Source organism: Pipistrellus kuhlii, unplaced genomic scaffold (genome assembly GCF_014108245.1).
Source record: "Pipistrellus kuhlii isolate mPipKuh1 unplaced genomic scaffold, mPipKuh1.p scaffold_m20_p_1, whole genome shotgun sequence".
In the NCBI taxonomy this organism is placed as follows: Eukaryota; Metazoa; Chordata; class Mammalia; order Chiroptera; family Vespertilionidae; genus Pipistrellus; species Pipistrellus kuhlii.
In genome coordinates this window covers 40,482,082-40,497,624 of record NW_023425404.1, presented here as the reverse complement: position 1 = coordinate 40,497,624, position 15,543 = coordinate 40,482,082, and the positions used below count along the sequence as shown (strand labels likewise).

General features: G+C 35.1%; 1 protein-coding gene across 5 annotated transcripts in view; it reads left to right on the top strand.

The window, feature by feature from the left end:
* The window catches only part of TCF12 (transcription factor 12), a 307,685-nt gene that overhangs the window by 74,238 nt on the left and 217,904 nt on the right, over window positions 1-15,543 (top strand). The gene's annotated exons all lie outside the window — the stretch shown is intronic.

Below are 15,543 nucleotides of genomic sequence, written 5' to 3'. Positions count from 1 at the left end.
CCGCAGATATTGCTATTGTTCAACTTCTGATGTGGATGAGCCACATTAACTGTTGATTCTTTTCTGGCAAGGGGGGCTTCTGATTATATGCTCAAATGTGAGGGTGGAATTCTTAAATTAGTTGGAAGGCATATACTGACAGAGGTTTAAGAGAGAATTAAATTGATTTTATTTTAATGAGTCTTTAGTAAGAAAATCAAGACCAAACTGTTTTGGAGTTTGGTACACTGATAAGAAGGAGAAGAATTGATAGCCTGGTAGCAACTTAAATTTTAGGAATCCATTTAAGGAAAGAGAAGGCAGAGTTCTAATATTATGGTGGCCAGCACTGTCAGTATACAGCTTGTTATTGGGCAGTATTGAAGATGTTTCAGAAGTGTTTTGCCTACTGTCTTTAGAAGGTTTTTTTTTATAGTTATAAATATATTGACAATGTATATTGAACATTTTTTTCACAGACTTAACTTATAAAAATTTAATAATATTTAATTATACATTGACATCCTCATAAAAAGAGGGTATATAAAATAGTAATTGTCCCAAAAAACCTAGGCAGTGTGTGCCATATGTATGTAATCCAATGTTGTTAACAGACAGTGGTCAGGAGATAAGTGGTAAACTGTTTTTTGGGAGGTAGGAATAGAGACAAATGTATTGAGTGCATATTGAGGATTTGTTGTAGAGTTCAATATGTTGTAAACCTCGTGTTTTGTATTTTTCAGGACTGGAACTGACAGAGTCTGACATGTATTAGTAGCAATGTCTATTTTTAAAAAGTGGTATTTTTTTTTCCTTTTGGAAAAAAATGAAGTAGTGAGGAGAGACATTATTATGTAACTTGTTGCCTAATTTCCATAGGTTATATTTTGCCTCGAACATTAAATTTCCAAGTGTTAAGTAACTGAAGGTAGGCAAATAATGTAGAAAACCATTATATCCTATTCAAAGCTAATACAGCCAGCTAGCTGAATAACACTTGGGAAATGGGCACAACTAAATAAATAGATTGTTTATTTTTCTATATGGGCAATTAGGTAAGCGTGTTATTTCAGGTGGCAGACATGGAAGAATTTTGGGCTATGTGTAGGTGGAACAATGCTAAGCTTTCTTCTAGTTAATCAGGGAAGACTTCATGGAAAAGGATGACTAAGTGTGGATAGGCACCTGAGGGTATGGCTGTCCTGGAGCAATCTACCATTTTTGAAATTAAGGATAATAAGCTTTAATTTTTGTGTTAAATGAAGTGAATGGGACTTGTCCAGAGTAAAACACATCACCTTGTTTGTTTTTAATATTTGATATAGTATATTATACTAATTTATGTTTACTTCTTTCACCATGTAGTCTCTCCTTAAGCATTTCGAGGGTGGAAATTTCTGCTGCTTTTGGGTCCTACATAGAACAAAACTAAAGACGCATGCTAACAAAAAATGTCAGTGTTTTTTTTTTTTTAACAAAATGTTAAGATTTCAAATATGGAAAGCTCTTGGGCACAATATGAGTCAGTAATGAGAGCAGACTTAGACCCAAGAGCTGGGGCAAAACCTTTAAAGTAGTTTTAGCTTTAAATGTCAATATGAGGTCAGAGTGTCACACTGAAATTCAAAGATGGGGTAAGTCCCTGAGTGTAGCAGGCTAGACTAGTGGTGGGAAACAATTTGGTAATGCTGTTCAGAATAAGATTCATGTCTCAGAATCTAGTAGGAAAACACATTTGTTTAGGATAGCATCAGGGTAAAAGTCTTGTTCTTTAAAAAGAAGTGACTTCTTTGGTCTTCATATGATTTTACTGCAGTGATTGAAACCTAGTAGATATAAAACCTTATGTTTATTATGCTAGTACTGTATTTTTCAGGTTTGGCCTAGAATTTTAGGAACTGTAATTCTGAACAGTTTGATTTATTTTTATTTTTTTAATACTAGACTCTGGTGATCATATTTCTTGGATGGGACCTCTCTTGTTGGGTCATGGGACTAGTGGAAGGAAATATGTGGTAATATCCTGACTTTATAGAATTTCTGAATTGAAAAGAGAACAGATTAATATTTCCAGTTTATACAGGTAGGAGTGGAGTAATCTGCGCAGTGCCATGCCAGGTGGTTTTTCTTCTCTTTTAGGATATTGAGGTTTTCCTTTTTTCTCTTGATGCATAGAGATATTAAATATCATGTTTTTTTGGGAATTTTAAAAATTTGTTTTGGTTGCTATCCTGAAAGGTCAGTTGGATGAAAAACACAAATCTGGAAGATTTTTGAATTTATTTCTTTGCAAATAAAATGCATTAGTTTTTATTATACTTTAAAGAAACAATCTGAACACTGGAGGATGCGACCTATGCAAGAAGGGCTGTGTGTGACCCTGGCTGGTGTGGTTCAGTTGGTTGAGCACCAAAAGGTTGCCTGTTTGATTTCCAGTTGGGGCACATACCCAAATTGTGGGTTTGATCCCCAGTTGGAGTGTGTTTGGGAGACAACAGATAACCAGTAGATGTCTCTCACATCGATATTTCTCTCTCCCTCTCACTTCCTCTCTGTAAAATCAACACAAATGTATTTTTTAAGTGGGGGGAGAAGGGAAAAGAAAGAAGGGCAGTGTGGAACACGCAATAAAAGGATCCTAATTTTGAATTTGGAACCAAATGAAAAATAAGACACGAGATCGACATATGAAGATTGAAATGTCAGCTTTATTAATGACACAGTGATTAGAATTTATAGCTTTAGAACTGCAGCTGCCAAAGAGCTTGCCAACACTTCAAAGAAATACCCAGAATTTCTGTCTTACGCCGTTCCAGGACCTGATTGGAAGAATAGTGCCAATCACTAGTGTTGGCAGACTTATTATTGTTTTAGCTCCACATAGTCAAGAAATGTGTACACTAGTCAGGAAGCTCACTCTTCCTTGGGATAGGTAAGGGAGGGGGCAGTTCTTCTAGGTAGAGGCCTTTGGCTATTAAGTAAAAGTGAGTCCTACATCAGAACATTGGGTTATGTTTTATGTTAAACAAATATTTAAGTAATGCTTCGCTAATTCAGTGTATCTTTCCTTTAATTTTCTTTTGAACTTAGGATCATGTGTTAAGTAGCTAAAAAGGAACATAGCCCAAATCAAGCCTCATCCTGTCTGATTTGTAAAACTTTTTCCTTTTTAAGACATAACACTTGTTGAGGTTTCTTCTGGACACACTCCTGCTTCTCTTTTCATAGCTCTCTTTATCTTGAGCCAGTTCCCGGAATTTTTCCCCTTGGAACTCTGATTACAGAGTCTATTTTGTTTCATTCAGGAGACTAATCCTCAAACTGAAAGGTTTGTATCCAACAACCTAATAGAATTATAGCTATAGGCTACAGGAAGTGAAGAAAAAGAGAAAATTATCACCTAACATCTTTAAACGCCTGGTCTCCAGATCCAGACAGATTATGTGGAAATAATTTGTGGATATCTCCTCATACAATATTTTTATTTATAAAAGTAATATATACATACAGAAATATGTGAGTCAGCAATGTGGTGGAGCATAAAACAAACTGTATAAGTCAAATGTGGTGTCAGAATCATAGGTACTAATGGTTCCACTGTCATCTTAAATGAGGTGATGAATTAATTTTCATCCTTTAAGAGGTCACTCATCAAGTATAGTGTCTAGAATGTTTAGGATAGGAGCTACTGAAAAAGGTAACAGGAGTAAGAGTAAATGGGATAGAGCCGAAACCGGTTTGGCTCAATGGATAGAGCATCGACTTGGGAACTGAAGGGTCCCGGGTTAGATTCCTGTGAGGGGCATGTACCTTGGTTGCGGGCATATCCCCAGTAGGGGGTGTGCAAGAGGCAGCTGATCGATGACGCTCTCTCATCAATGTTTCTGACTCTCTATCTCTCTCCCTTCCTTTCTGTACATTAATTATTACTAGACCCGATAGACGTGAAAACCAGGTGACTCCTAAGACTGCTGCTAACTTTTCTCCACCATACTTTTCTAATTGGCAAACGTTATCTGATGTACCATTTTATACTCCCACAAGCAACATATCATTGTTTCAGTTGTTTTACATCCTCTGTAACACTTGCTATTTCATTCAGCTTTCCTTACTTTTTAATCCCTGGCAACCACAGCTTTATCTTTTTGAGAACTTGCATTGATATAATAATATCTTACCTAACATTTTGAGACTGGCTTCTTTCACTAAGCATATTATCATTGAGATTCAATAGTGTTGTCGAAGGTATCAATATTTTGTTCCTTTTTTTGCTGAGTAGTGTCACATTATGTGGATGTATCAGGTTCTTTATCCGTGTTAAAGTATATTTACGCTATTTATGGTTTTTAGAGAATATTATTAGACTGAACATTTTTTGTGTGAACGTAAGTTTCATTTCTGTATGGGACACCTGGGTTACATGATAATTGTGTACATCTTGCTTTTTATATTTTTAATGAATGCTTTTTATTTTGGAAATGATTACATTCATTAAGTAAATTTAGAAAGCAATAACAGGAAAAAAATCGGACAAATATTACCCATTGTCTCTGCTGAAATCCAAAGACTGTAAAAATTTCAGTGTTTCCTTATATTTTTCTTCCTTTTCTTCTATCCCCTTCTCCTCTGATCTTATTCCTCCTCTTCTTTCTCTTTTTCCTTTCTCTTTCTCCTCTTTTCTGTTTTTTACCTAGTGGTAATCATATTGAAAATATAATGTAACAATTAATTTTCTTTTTCTTAATTGTATTATTTACATATAAAACCCAACTAGACAATAATTTTCTAATCAGCCTGTGGCATAGTATCTAGCATGTACATAATCACAGTAAACATTTGTAGAATTGAGTAACTAACTATGGTGGGATTTTAGATAGTGCAGCTGTTGGTGTTAGATATTTTGGACTGACCAATTTTTCTTTATTCATCTAATCCTGCCATTTGGGTGACTGTGGAGTCTAACCATTGCCTCATCTTGGGGATACCGTGGTTGATGCCAGACACTTGCTTTGCCACTTGGACTGAATAGAGCCCTAAGGCAGCTAAATATTCGCCATTGTTTATAATGTGAGTGATTATTTCTGGAGTAGAGTTTTCATCTAAACCTCAATAGAATAAATAGGGCTATTTGTATTCATGAAGTAAACAACATGGAAATGTTTTTATGGAGTCTTAGAAACCAGATGCTGCTAGCTCCATATTTTTCTACTTCTTACCTTTACTTTTGCACTGCTATGGGCTACTCCTGACTTCAGAATGTTGGCATTTGTCAGGATGGCTAAAACCTTGATGTGGTCTTATAGAAAGAACTCAGATAAACACTCACTTCTTTGCATTTGGCTGAAGTGTTAAGTCAGTGATGTTTCTGTCACCTTTGTAGCCAAGAGTTTGGCTAAAAGAATTATTTGGTTTGAGGTTTAGGGAAGTAAATAAATAAATTTTCTGAATCTTTCTGACCTGGCTTCTGTTAGAGAATTTCATTAGGCTAATAGGCCCTATAACTCAGAATTTAAAATCAGGAAACATAGTGTTCTTTTACTTACTTGAAAAAGGACAGTATCTTTTGGTTGGATACCATCAAGTAAATACAAACACCCTTTCTTTACAGCTGACTGTAACTGTAAAGCCTGCACAAAACCCATGGTAAATATCAGTAGGCACATTGCAAAAGAACATCAGATTTTGAAATATCACCAAACCTCCATGATCCTCTGACCTTACCTCATTGCAGCCAGAACTCTGGAATTAAGTGTGGTAGAATAGACAGAACAAGATTCAGAAGCCATCTAGTTCTGGCTTGAGGTGTGAGAAGAGGCTGAATGTTCAGAGTTGGGGCTGGCCATTGTTTTTTCTCCTTTTCTTTCTTTCTTTCTTTTTTTTTTAAATATATTTTATTGATTTTTTTACAGAGAGGAAGAGAGAGGGATAGAGAGTTAGAAACATCAATGAGAGAGAATCATTGATCAGCTGCCTCTTGCACACCCCCTACTGGGGATGTGCCTGCAACCAAGGTACATGCCCTTGACCAGAATCGAACCCGGAACCTTTCAGTCCGCAGGCTGACGTTCTATCCACTGAGCCAAACCTGTTTTGGCTCTCCTTTTCTTTCTTTCTATTTTTCACAACCCAGATAGTAATGACATCAGTTTGCATTGGTTGTCTCTAGAAGCCAAAACTCTTGAGGGAGGGGAACCTTTACCATTCTTTAATGCAACTGTGGTTCCAAGAGGGCAGAGTAAACTCATTTGCTTTCTTTAGTCTGTCCTCGCAATGTTTGTCCAGAGACAGGCATAGTTGTAGAAGTATACTGTGTCTTGCTGGAGGAGAGAAAAGAATATCCTCAGGAAATTGGAAAGTGCCAGGGAGAAAATGAAGAACTTGAGAAAGAAACCTATGAAGTTGTGTACAAACACCTGGGCTTACTGGTCAACTATGCATATGCAAGAATGTGATCCCAATTAGCATTTCAAAACCTTTGAAAACAGATTTGGGATAAAACTTCATCCAGGTTGCAGACTGACCACTGGGTGGCACACCTATGGGAAAAAATCCAAATATTTTTGCAAAGGCTTTGAAACTGAACTGACATTGGTACCACAACCTACAGAAAGTATTTTGGAACTTACAGCTGCCAAAAATTGATGAGACCAACTGCCTCTGAAAACAGAAATATTAATATACTTTATAGGATTTAAAAAGATTCTGAATTTCATAGCATATTATTATAAATATTAAGAATGTAATCCAAAAGTACTCAGTATGCAAAGAACCACAGATAACACACATTGGAAAAGGCAATGGCAGACATTACTGACAAGATAATATAGATGTTGGAATTGTTTGACAAAGGCTTTAAGCCAGCCATGATGATAAAGGCATTGCAAATATCCCTGCAATAAGTATTGAGCCAAAAGTATCAGCAAACAAATAAATGGGATAGAGTGGAACCAAATAAAATTTGAAACTGAAAAGTACAATAATGATAATGAAAAACTCACTAGATGGATTCAATAGCAGAATGGAGATGAAGGAAGGAGTCACTGAACTTGATAGGTCAATAGAAATTTTCTAGCCTGAACAATAAAGAGGAAAGTGATAGGAAAATAAAAAAGAGCGTCAGAAAACTGTGAGCCACTAACATTCGGCTAACATTGGAATCCCAAAAGGGAAGGAGAAATGGTACAATGCAGAAATAATGTTTGAGAAATTACTGGCTGAACAATATAATTATGTTATAATTCATAGAACTGTACACCAACAGGGGGCAAATGGTCAATTTAACTATATGAAAATTTAAAAAATATAATAAAATTTGAAAGGGGTGGTATATTGTGGTGGTAATGCAGAATTTTTATTTAGCAGGGTAAATTCTGGACTGCTGACCTTGGGGATTATTGGTTTCACAGTTAGTAATAGGGAATGTTATAGTTTCTTCCCTTCTTATTACCTGAGGTGAATTACTAATTTGGTGTGAATAGTGCTGGCAAGATGTTCAATACTCCTTTTAAATAAAGCAATTCTTGGTGCATATGATAGTTTGGCTTCTTTGATTTTGTTTTCTAAACTATAGAAGTTTTCTACTTACAAAGAACTGCAGGGATGTGAACACCCTGAGAAAGAAAATAGGTTCTTTTCTACTTGCAGAATTTAATGAACATTAGTAAAAATTGGCAGCTTTGCTTATTTAATTCTAAATATGTGCCATTAACTAAATACCACTAATTTCACAGCTCTGTAAATATTTGGCAGGACTTGTACAGGTTCAAAAGGGAAGCAAACACCTGAGTGCCCGTTAGAAGGGAAAATCAATAGAAATGGCTCAGAAATAGATGCTGTGAACTCACACATAAGGCTCCATGAGAATGCTGTTTGCTTTCTAAAAGAATGTTAGACCAATGCTATTCATCCTAAAGTTATTTGGTGATGTGGTGATGAAATTCACACATGAATAATATTAATATATATTTCAATTAAGTTTCCTAGTGAGCTACTTGGCATTATTGATCAACATGTTTCAGTAGTATTTATTTGTATTTGAGTATAGTTAACAGTTCTTTAAGCAAATGGCTACTCTTTTTGGGGGGATACTTGGGTAACTAAATGATAGGTTTATTGAAATTGATGTAATTTATCCAAGGCCGTTTTTTGCTGTTGACTAGACTATGAATGGAAGATATTTTAGTTTTCTGCTTTACTTGTTAGTTGATGGCTGCTATCAGATGGTTAGTGGACTTAACTGTTAGCTACTGAACCTCAAGATGATCATGTGATTGACTGGTATTCTTTTTTTTTTTTTTAAATGGATTTGTATTGATTTCAGAGAGAAAGGGGAAGGGAGATAGATAGAAACATCAACAATGAGAGAGAATCATTGATCAGTTGCCTTCTGCACACTCCCAACTGGGGATCGCCCCACAACCGGGGAATGTTCCTTTATCCAGGGTCAAACCTGGGACCTTTCAATCCACAGGCTGACATTCTATGCACTTTGCCAAACCATCTAGTCTTGACTGGTTATTCTTATTCATTGCTTTTTCCATCTTCCTTTTGCTATAGTTTCATCACTATAGTTAACCATTTCTTGGTAGGCAAGAACTGGTTTTGGACTTCAACTCGATAAAATATTGCTACTTGTGAAACGGAGTTTGATATTGGAGAGGCAGAAGTGATATTGATAATTAATATATGGTTTAAAGGTCATTTATGGATTTTATATGTCCATCTTTGTACCTTTTGAGAGCTTGTTTGGAGGTTCTAGCAGGGGAGCGCAACTACTCGTATACCCTTGACCGAAGACCGGTCCTCTGCTCTGGGGGGAGGTTGTCCTCTTCGACTGAGCGCGCAACTTCGGGAGGGACGCACATGGATCGGTAAGGGAGGAGGGGGACACCCGCCTAGCCAGCCAGATCAGCCGAATCAACCCTGGCGATCAATGGGGTGACAGATGTCGCAGCCAGATCACCCTCACATCCCATCTTTGTACCTTTTGAATGTGAATAGGTTCATAAATTATGACAACTAATTAACATAGAGAACATTTTAAAATAGGGATTTTATTTATGTATAATTTATATATACATATATGTGTGGATTTATAATGATCCTATATAATAAAAGCCCAGCGACCGAATGGCGGAACAACCAGAACGACTAGTCGACCAGTCACAATGACGTGCACTGACCACCAGGAGGCAGACATTCAGTGCAGTAGCTGCCCCCTGGTGGTCAGTGTGCTACTACAGTGGGGAGCACAGCTCGACTGACCGGGATGAGCGCTGCTCCTGCTGTGAACCCAGGGCCAACAGGCAGAAAAACTTTTACATAGAGCAGAGAGAAAGATTTTTTTGAGATTTTCTTTGTAGTGAGTCATAGGATCTGTGCAGCTGCAAGTAAGGGAGGAGAGGAGGTCAGTTAATTAAAGAGAAAGGTCAGTTGTTTTCCCCTGGACAAAGTGAAAATTTAAAATGTGTTCACTTTCTTAAATTGATGGTTGTGAGGTGTTACTCTAAAATCTAAAGTAGGGGTGTCGAACTCAATCAGAGAAGGGGCCAAAATCTAAAATCCAGCCTAAATCGCGGGCCAAATGGTTTACTGAACAGTCATAAACTGTCATTGTGATGGAAACGCAGCGGAGTGCAGTGATGACAGCATTGCAAGGCCTGGCGGGACGGATTTGGCCCGCGGGCCTTGTGTTTGACACATGTGATCTAAAGTAACAAAACCAGAATAGTTCTGAAAATGTCTTTCTCTTCAGAGTTTAAAGAATAGTACAAGCTACTTATTACTTGGGGTGGGTATGCAGTAAAAGGTCAAGGTTTCCAGTGTGAAAATAGGGTAGAGGAGAGATGGACAGTTCAGACAGTCATTTTCTTCTAATCATATTAGCTGTTGGTAATATGATTAGAAATTTTGACTACTTTGGAAAATTGTTCAATTTCTTAGATGCATGTGTTCTATTTCTTTGATTCTCTGATGCTGCAAGAAATAACCCTGGTTTTAATGGGCAAAATAACTGAAAGGTAGAATCCATTTTAGGACTGATTTTCACCCTCCATTCTTATGAATATGTAGTTGATCTACACATGCTCATGTTTACATACACATGTGATTTAATTAGACATGGCGGAAAACCAGATATTCCTTACTCAGGAACGACTTCAATCTCCTGTTAAACATATGTGTATTATTGAACCAAATCATATGGCATCTCAAAGTCATCACTATAATAAGCCATGTTTAAAACAATTTGATAGATTTCTAGGGAAAGGGAGTTTTAATTACAAAACAAAATAGTCTTTAAAATAAACTATTGATATTTTCATACATTTGAGCAAAAACAAAGTTAAAAGAAAAATTTATATTTTAATTTTATTGGAAAGGGGTTAATGGTTATTAACTCACAATGTCTGATTAGAGACCTGGGTTGGAAAGCTGTCAATAATAGAAAAGTGTCTGGGTACTACTCAGAGGTTAGTTTGGAGGAATCCGCTGATTCAGGTTTCTAGAGGTGAATCACCTGTATGGAAATATATTTTCATGTCTTCATTCTTTCCAAAGCATTTCTTTTCCTCAATTAAAAAAGGACAATTAAAACAACATGTATGGAAATAAAAGGTAAAGGTTAAAGCCTTGGAGTTTATCTAAAGTATTTTTATTCTTTTAAAAAGTATTTTTGTTATCTTTAATAGGAAGCTGCTACTTTAGAAACAGAGCTTGGGTTTTTTCTTACATATTTTCCATATTGAAACGCATCTGCTACCTTACCTCATTTATTAAGTGGTAAGAAATATTCCAACAGCAATTCTTAGTATTTTGTTAGTCAGAATAATTTCATTGCCATTTGCACACCCAGCCATTTAACTTAGCTTTCCCATCCAGGTTATTTATCTTTATTAATTATTTGTGGAACCTACCTTTCCATCTATTTCAGTAAATGTTTTCCCTGTTTTTGGTTTGTTTGTTAAAACTTTAACGAGGACAAAAACAATACCTTGTACAATATTTCATCATAATTTAGATTCTTGTTTTTGTTGTTTCTTTATTATAGAATTTTTGAAGTCTTTAAAAAGGGAAAATAAATCATGCCTAAGGATTTCATTTGACCTTATACTTACACATCCTAAGATTCAGACCATCTTTTCAAAAATCATGAGACCAATTTATTTATACAGTTCAGGTTTACTTCTGAACCTCCTGAAGGACAAGTAGAGTTATTAATCTGCCTGTCCTCTGACACAGTAGCTACTAATCATTTAGTAGTCACAGTTCTTTGAGTTTGTAAAAAAATCATGGTTGGTTGTCATCCAGACTTAGTAAATTCTTTATATTGATTATCTTTATTACTCTTTGATCTAATATTTTAACTTCTGCTTAAAAATTATTTAAATCACTTTTTAAAAGCTTCTTCACTAACCACTGAAGCATGGAATCAATAAGTATCTATTCTGTTACACTTTATTTCCGGAATAAGAACTTTTGTTATTAAAACAATTTATAAGCTATTGCACACTGATTTCCAAACTTCTCTTCAGGATATTTTCTTTTGAGAAGTTATCTTCTCTCCATGAAAACATGGTTATATTGACTCTTACTATCTTTTCATCATAGAATAAATGTTTAAAGCAACTAAGTAGCAAAAAAATTCTAAACCATTAAATTTTGTTCAATCTAGATTCTTCTTTTTGTTTATAACATAGATAATGTATTTGATTGTAGAGCCTATCTTGACATATGCATGATGACTTTTCATAATTTAAATTAATAATATTTAAGTAAATTGGTTTTCCCCCTATTTGTCTTCACCAGTGGATTAAAGATCTAAAGAAAGATCTTTGGCAAGTGCATAACCTGAATGAACTGCCAGGGAACAGATGGAAAGGGGTTCCATAAGAATTGGCTGAATAGTAAAAGTTTGACTTTGTGTAAAATAGCTTTACTGGCTTTCCTTTCCTGCAGAAAAGATGTTTAAAGGAGCTGAACCTTCAAATGAAAGAACAGCTGTTTGTAAGCTGGTATTCAGTAGGAGTTAAAAACCCTTTCAAATAAGGTCTTAACCCTATGATTTATTTATTTTTGTAGGGCTGTGAGTTCTGAGAACATGGAGAATATCTCATGATCAGATGTAAATACAAAAAACAGTTCAGAGCCAATAAAATTCTTATGAATATTCCTAATGATATTGCTTTCTTGATTATGATGAAAAATTGCATTTAGGGTAATTAACTTACTCATAATATGAATATGAAAGCAATTAAGTTTATTTATGATTACATAGATGGGGTTTGTGAAGATTATTACAGTCAAATTCTCTGCTTATGTAGGATATCCATGCGCATTTTAACATTTTTCCATATAGTACTGAAGATCAAACTGATAATATTGTATAAATCCTTTGTAAAATATCGATCCATTGCTTGATCCACCTATGTGAACCTATAATGAAATTCTCAAGTATTAAGTCTAACAAAGTAAACTATCATTTTCAGAATTATATAGAGTTTGAGGCAGGAGACTTTACCTGACATTAAGTACTTCTGTATTAGATAGAACTAAAAGCACACTGGACAAAAACAGAGCTAAAGAGAAAGGTAGGCATTTTGGCAGCCAAACAAATATGGCTTTGAATGGCACAGGGGAAAGGGTCAGGAGGTCATCTTTGATTACTCAGCTTTTAATATGTTAAAATTAGACAAGAACTTCATGATGAATCTTTTGTATATATTGTTGAACCAAATAGCTCATTCTCTTGCTTTTTACATCTTCAGGTAGAGAAATTAGGTGCTGTGTTTGTGTTTTTTCTTTTTGGATCCATATAATAGTAATTTTCAAGACTTTGCCACGGTGGGAATTTGTGGCAGTGGAACCTAAAATGTTGTTTCATGCAAATGTTATAATGTGTATATACTGCAGAAATTAGACAAAGGGACTAAGTTAAACAAAGATCTAGAGCTACTGCCAAACCTAAGAACAACAATGGCACAAGGAAGAGAACAGAATGCAGAATCCAGTGCCAATAAAATCCAAATGTAAATTTGTTAGTTGACAGGCATCACATGTAAATGGGCTTATTTTGGCAACTGTTTGGAATTAAAATACAAAAGACATCTTACACAAAAGTAAAAGTAATTGAGTTTGGGTTTTGTTTTTTTTTTAGAGAGAAAATGGTCTTTGGAAATTTACAGTAGCCATTTAGTTTCTATGAACAATGCTACCTTTCACTTTTGTTAAAATCCATTTAGTGTTTAGTTAATTCCATTACTAGTGTACTATCTTTCTTCGTATTCGTGGAAGTTATTTTGGGTGACATCAGAAGAAGATATGACCATTAAATCAAAAGTTTACTAAACACATTTTTTTTTAAGGGTTTAGATTGGGGCCCATAGTTAGAGTTCACTTCTTGGTATGTTTGCAGCATATTTTATATTGTGAATATACTAGTAATTGCCATTTTACAGCCCTTGTCTGTGTGGCATTTATGAAATTACAATAAATGCCTTTTACCTTATTTTTTGACAGGGAACAAAATAAATGAACCTCTAGCTAGTTGTGAATCTAGCTTCACTGTGGCTTATCAGATGGCCATGGGTGAAGGGAAACAAGTAGGAAGCTTTCATTTTGAAGATTAAATTAAGGAATGAAAACAGATTATTCTTACAGAAATAAAAAGGTATAAAAATGGGCATTACTTCTGTATTTCAAAATTACTTCTCCCCCCCTCCCCCATGGTATTATTTACATATGAATGCTCTTTCTTACGTATTAATTCAGTTTTCTTAGTTGGCGTAAAAAACACATTATCATGAAATGTACCCTCCTAACAAAAGTTTAAATGCATATACAGAGTTGTTAACTGTATGCATATTGTTGTACAACAGATCTCTAGAACTTTTTTACACTGCATGACTGAAACTCTTACCATTGAACAGCTCCCTATCCCCTTTTCGGAACCCCTGGACAGTCACCATTCTACTTTCTGCTTCTTTGAATTTGACTACTTTAGTATCTCATGTAAGAGAAATCATGCAGTAATCATCCTTTTGTAACTGGTTTATTTCATTTAGTATACTGACAGGATTTCTTTTTTTAAAGGCTGAATATTTTGTTGTATGAACATACTTCATTTTCTTTATCCATTATCAATGGATATTTATGCTATTTCTACATGCTGGCTATTATGAAAATGCTGTACAAGAGTTGGGGTCGGTGCCGGGACTGGATAGAGCATCGGCTTGGGGACTGAAGGGTCCCAGGTTCGATTCCGGTCAAGGGCATGTACCTTGGTTGCGGGCATATCCCCAGTAGGGGGTGTGCAAGAGGCAGCTGATCGATGACTCACTCTCATCGATGTTTCTGACTCTCTATCTCTCTCCCTTCCTCTCTGTACAAAATCAATAAAATATATATATATATAAAAAAAAGAGTTGGGGTCGGGGTAGGGATCTTTGAGATTCTGGCTTTAATTTTTTTTATTTTTTATAAGTACCTAGAAGTGAGATTGCTGGATCTTATGGTAGTTCGATTTTTATTATTTTTAGGAACCTCCAGTAGTTACTGAATCATTTTACATTTCCACCAACAGTGTGAAGGGTTCTGATTTCTCCACATCCTTATTAATACTTATTTTTTGTTTGTTTTCTATTATGACCAGCCTAACAGGTATGAGGTGATGTCTAATTGTGATTTTGATTTACATTTTCTTGATTTTTAATGATAATCTTTAATAGACCCATTGGGCATTTATATATGTATTCTTTGGAGAAATTAGGTGTTCTTATGACATTTAAAACAATATTTAAGTCAATGAAATGTCAGTGAAATAAAAGATACTGAATTTCTTGAAGTCTTTGCTATTGCATTTGAATTATACATAATAAGAAACATACTTAAATAAAATAATGCTTAGGTCTTGGCCAGGTGGCTCAGTCTGTTGGAGCGTCCTCCCGCATACCAAAAGATTGCAGCTTGGATTCCCGATCAGGGCACATACCTAGGTTGTGGGTTTGATCCTGGTTGGGACACATATGGGAGGCAACCAATCAATGCTTCTCTCACAAATCAATGTTTTTTTCTCTCTCTACCCCACTTTCTTCCTCCCTCTCTGTGTCTTATCCCCTTACTCTCTCTCAAATCAATAAAAACATATCCTCAGTCAAGGATTAAAAAAAGAAGCTTAATAGATAAAAAGAGACAAGGTAGAATAATTTACATTCATATTAGATGACTTCAAATTGGAAACAAAGGAAAAGCTTTTAAATTAAATTAGAAAAGTGAAAAAGCAGAGATGTTAAGTGCTGCTGCAAATCCTTTAACTAGGAGGAGAAAATGAGAAATAGTATCATTATTGCATCTTAGAAATCTAAACACAGTCATAACACATTATATTAAATCTATACAATAATGAGGGACATGATTCTGGTGAGTTCAAAATTTTTTATTGTTTAAGAATTTTCCTATGGATTTTAAAAATAAAGTGCAATTTAACATTTCTTACATTATCATTTAATTATTTTTATTTTAATCAAAGTTTTATTTATTAGAGAAACTCTTCCAGGGCTACATTCTGTT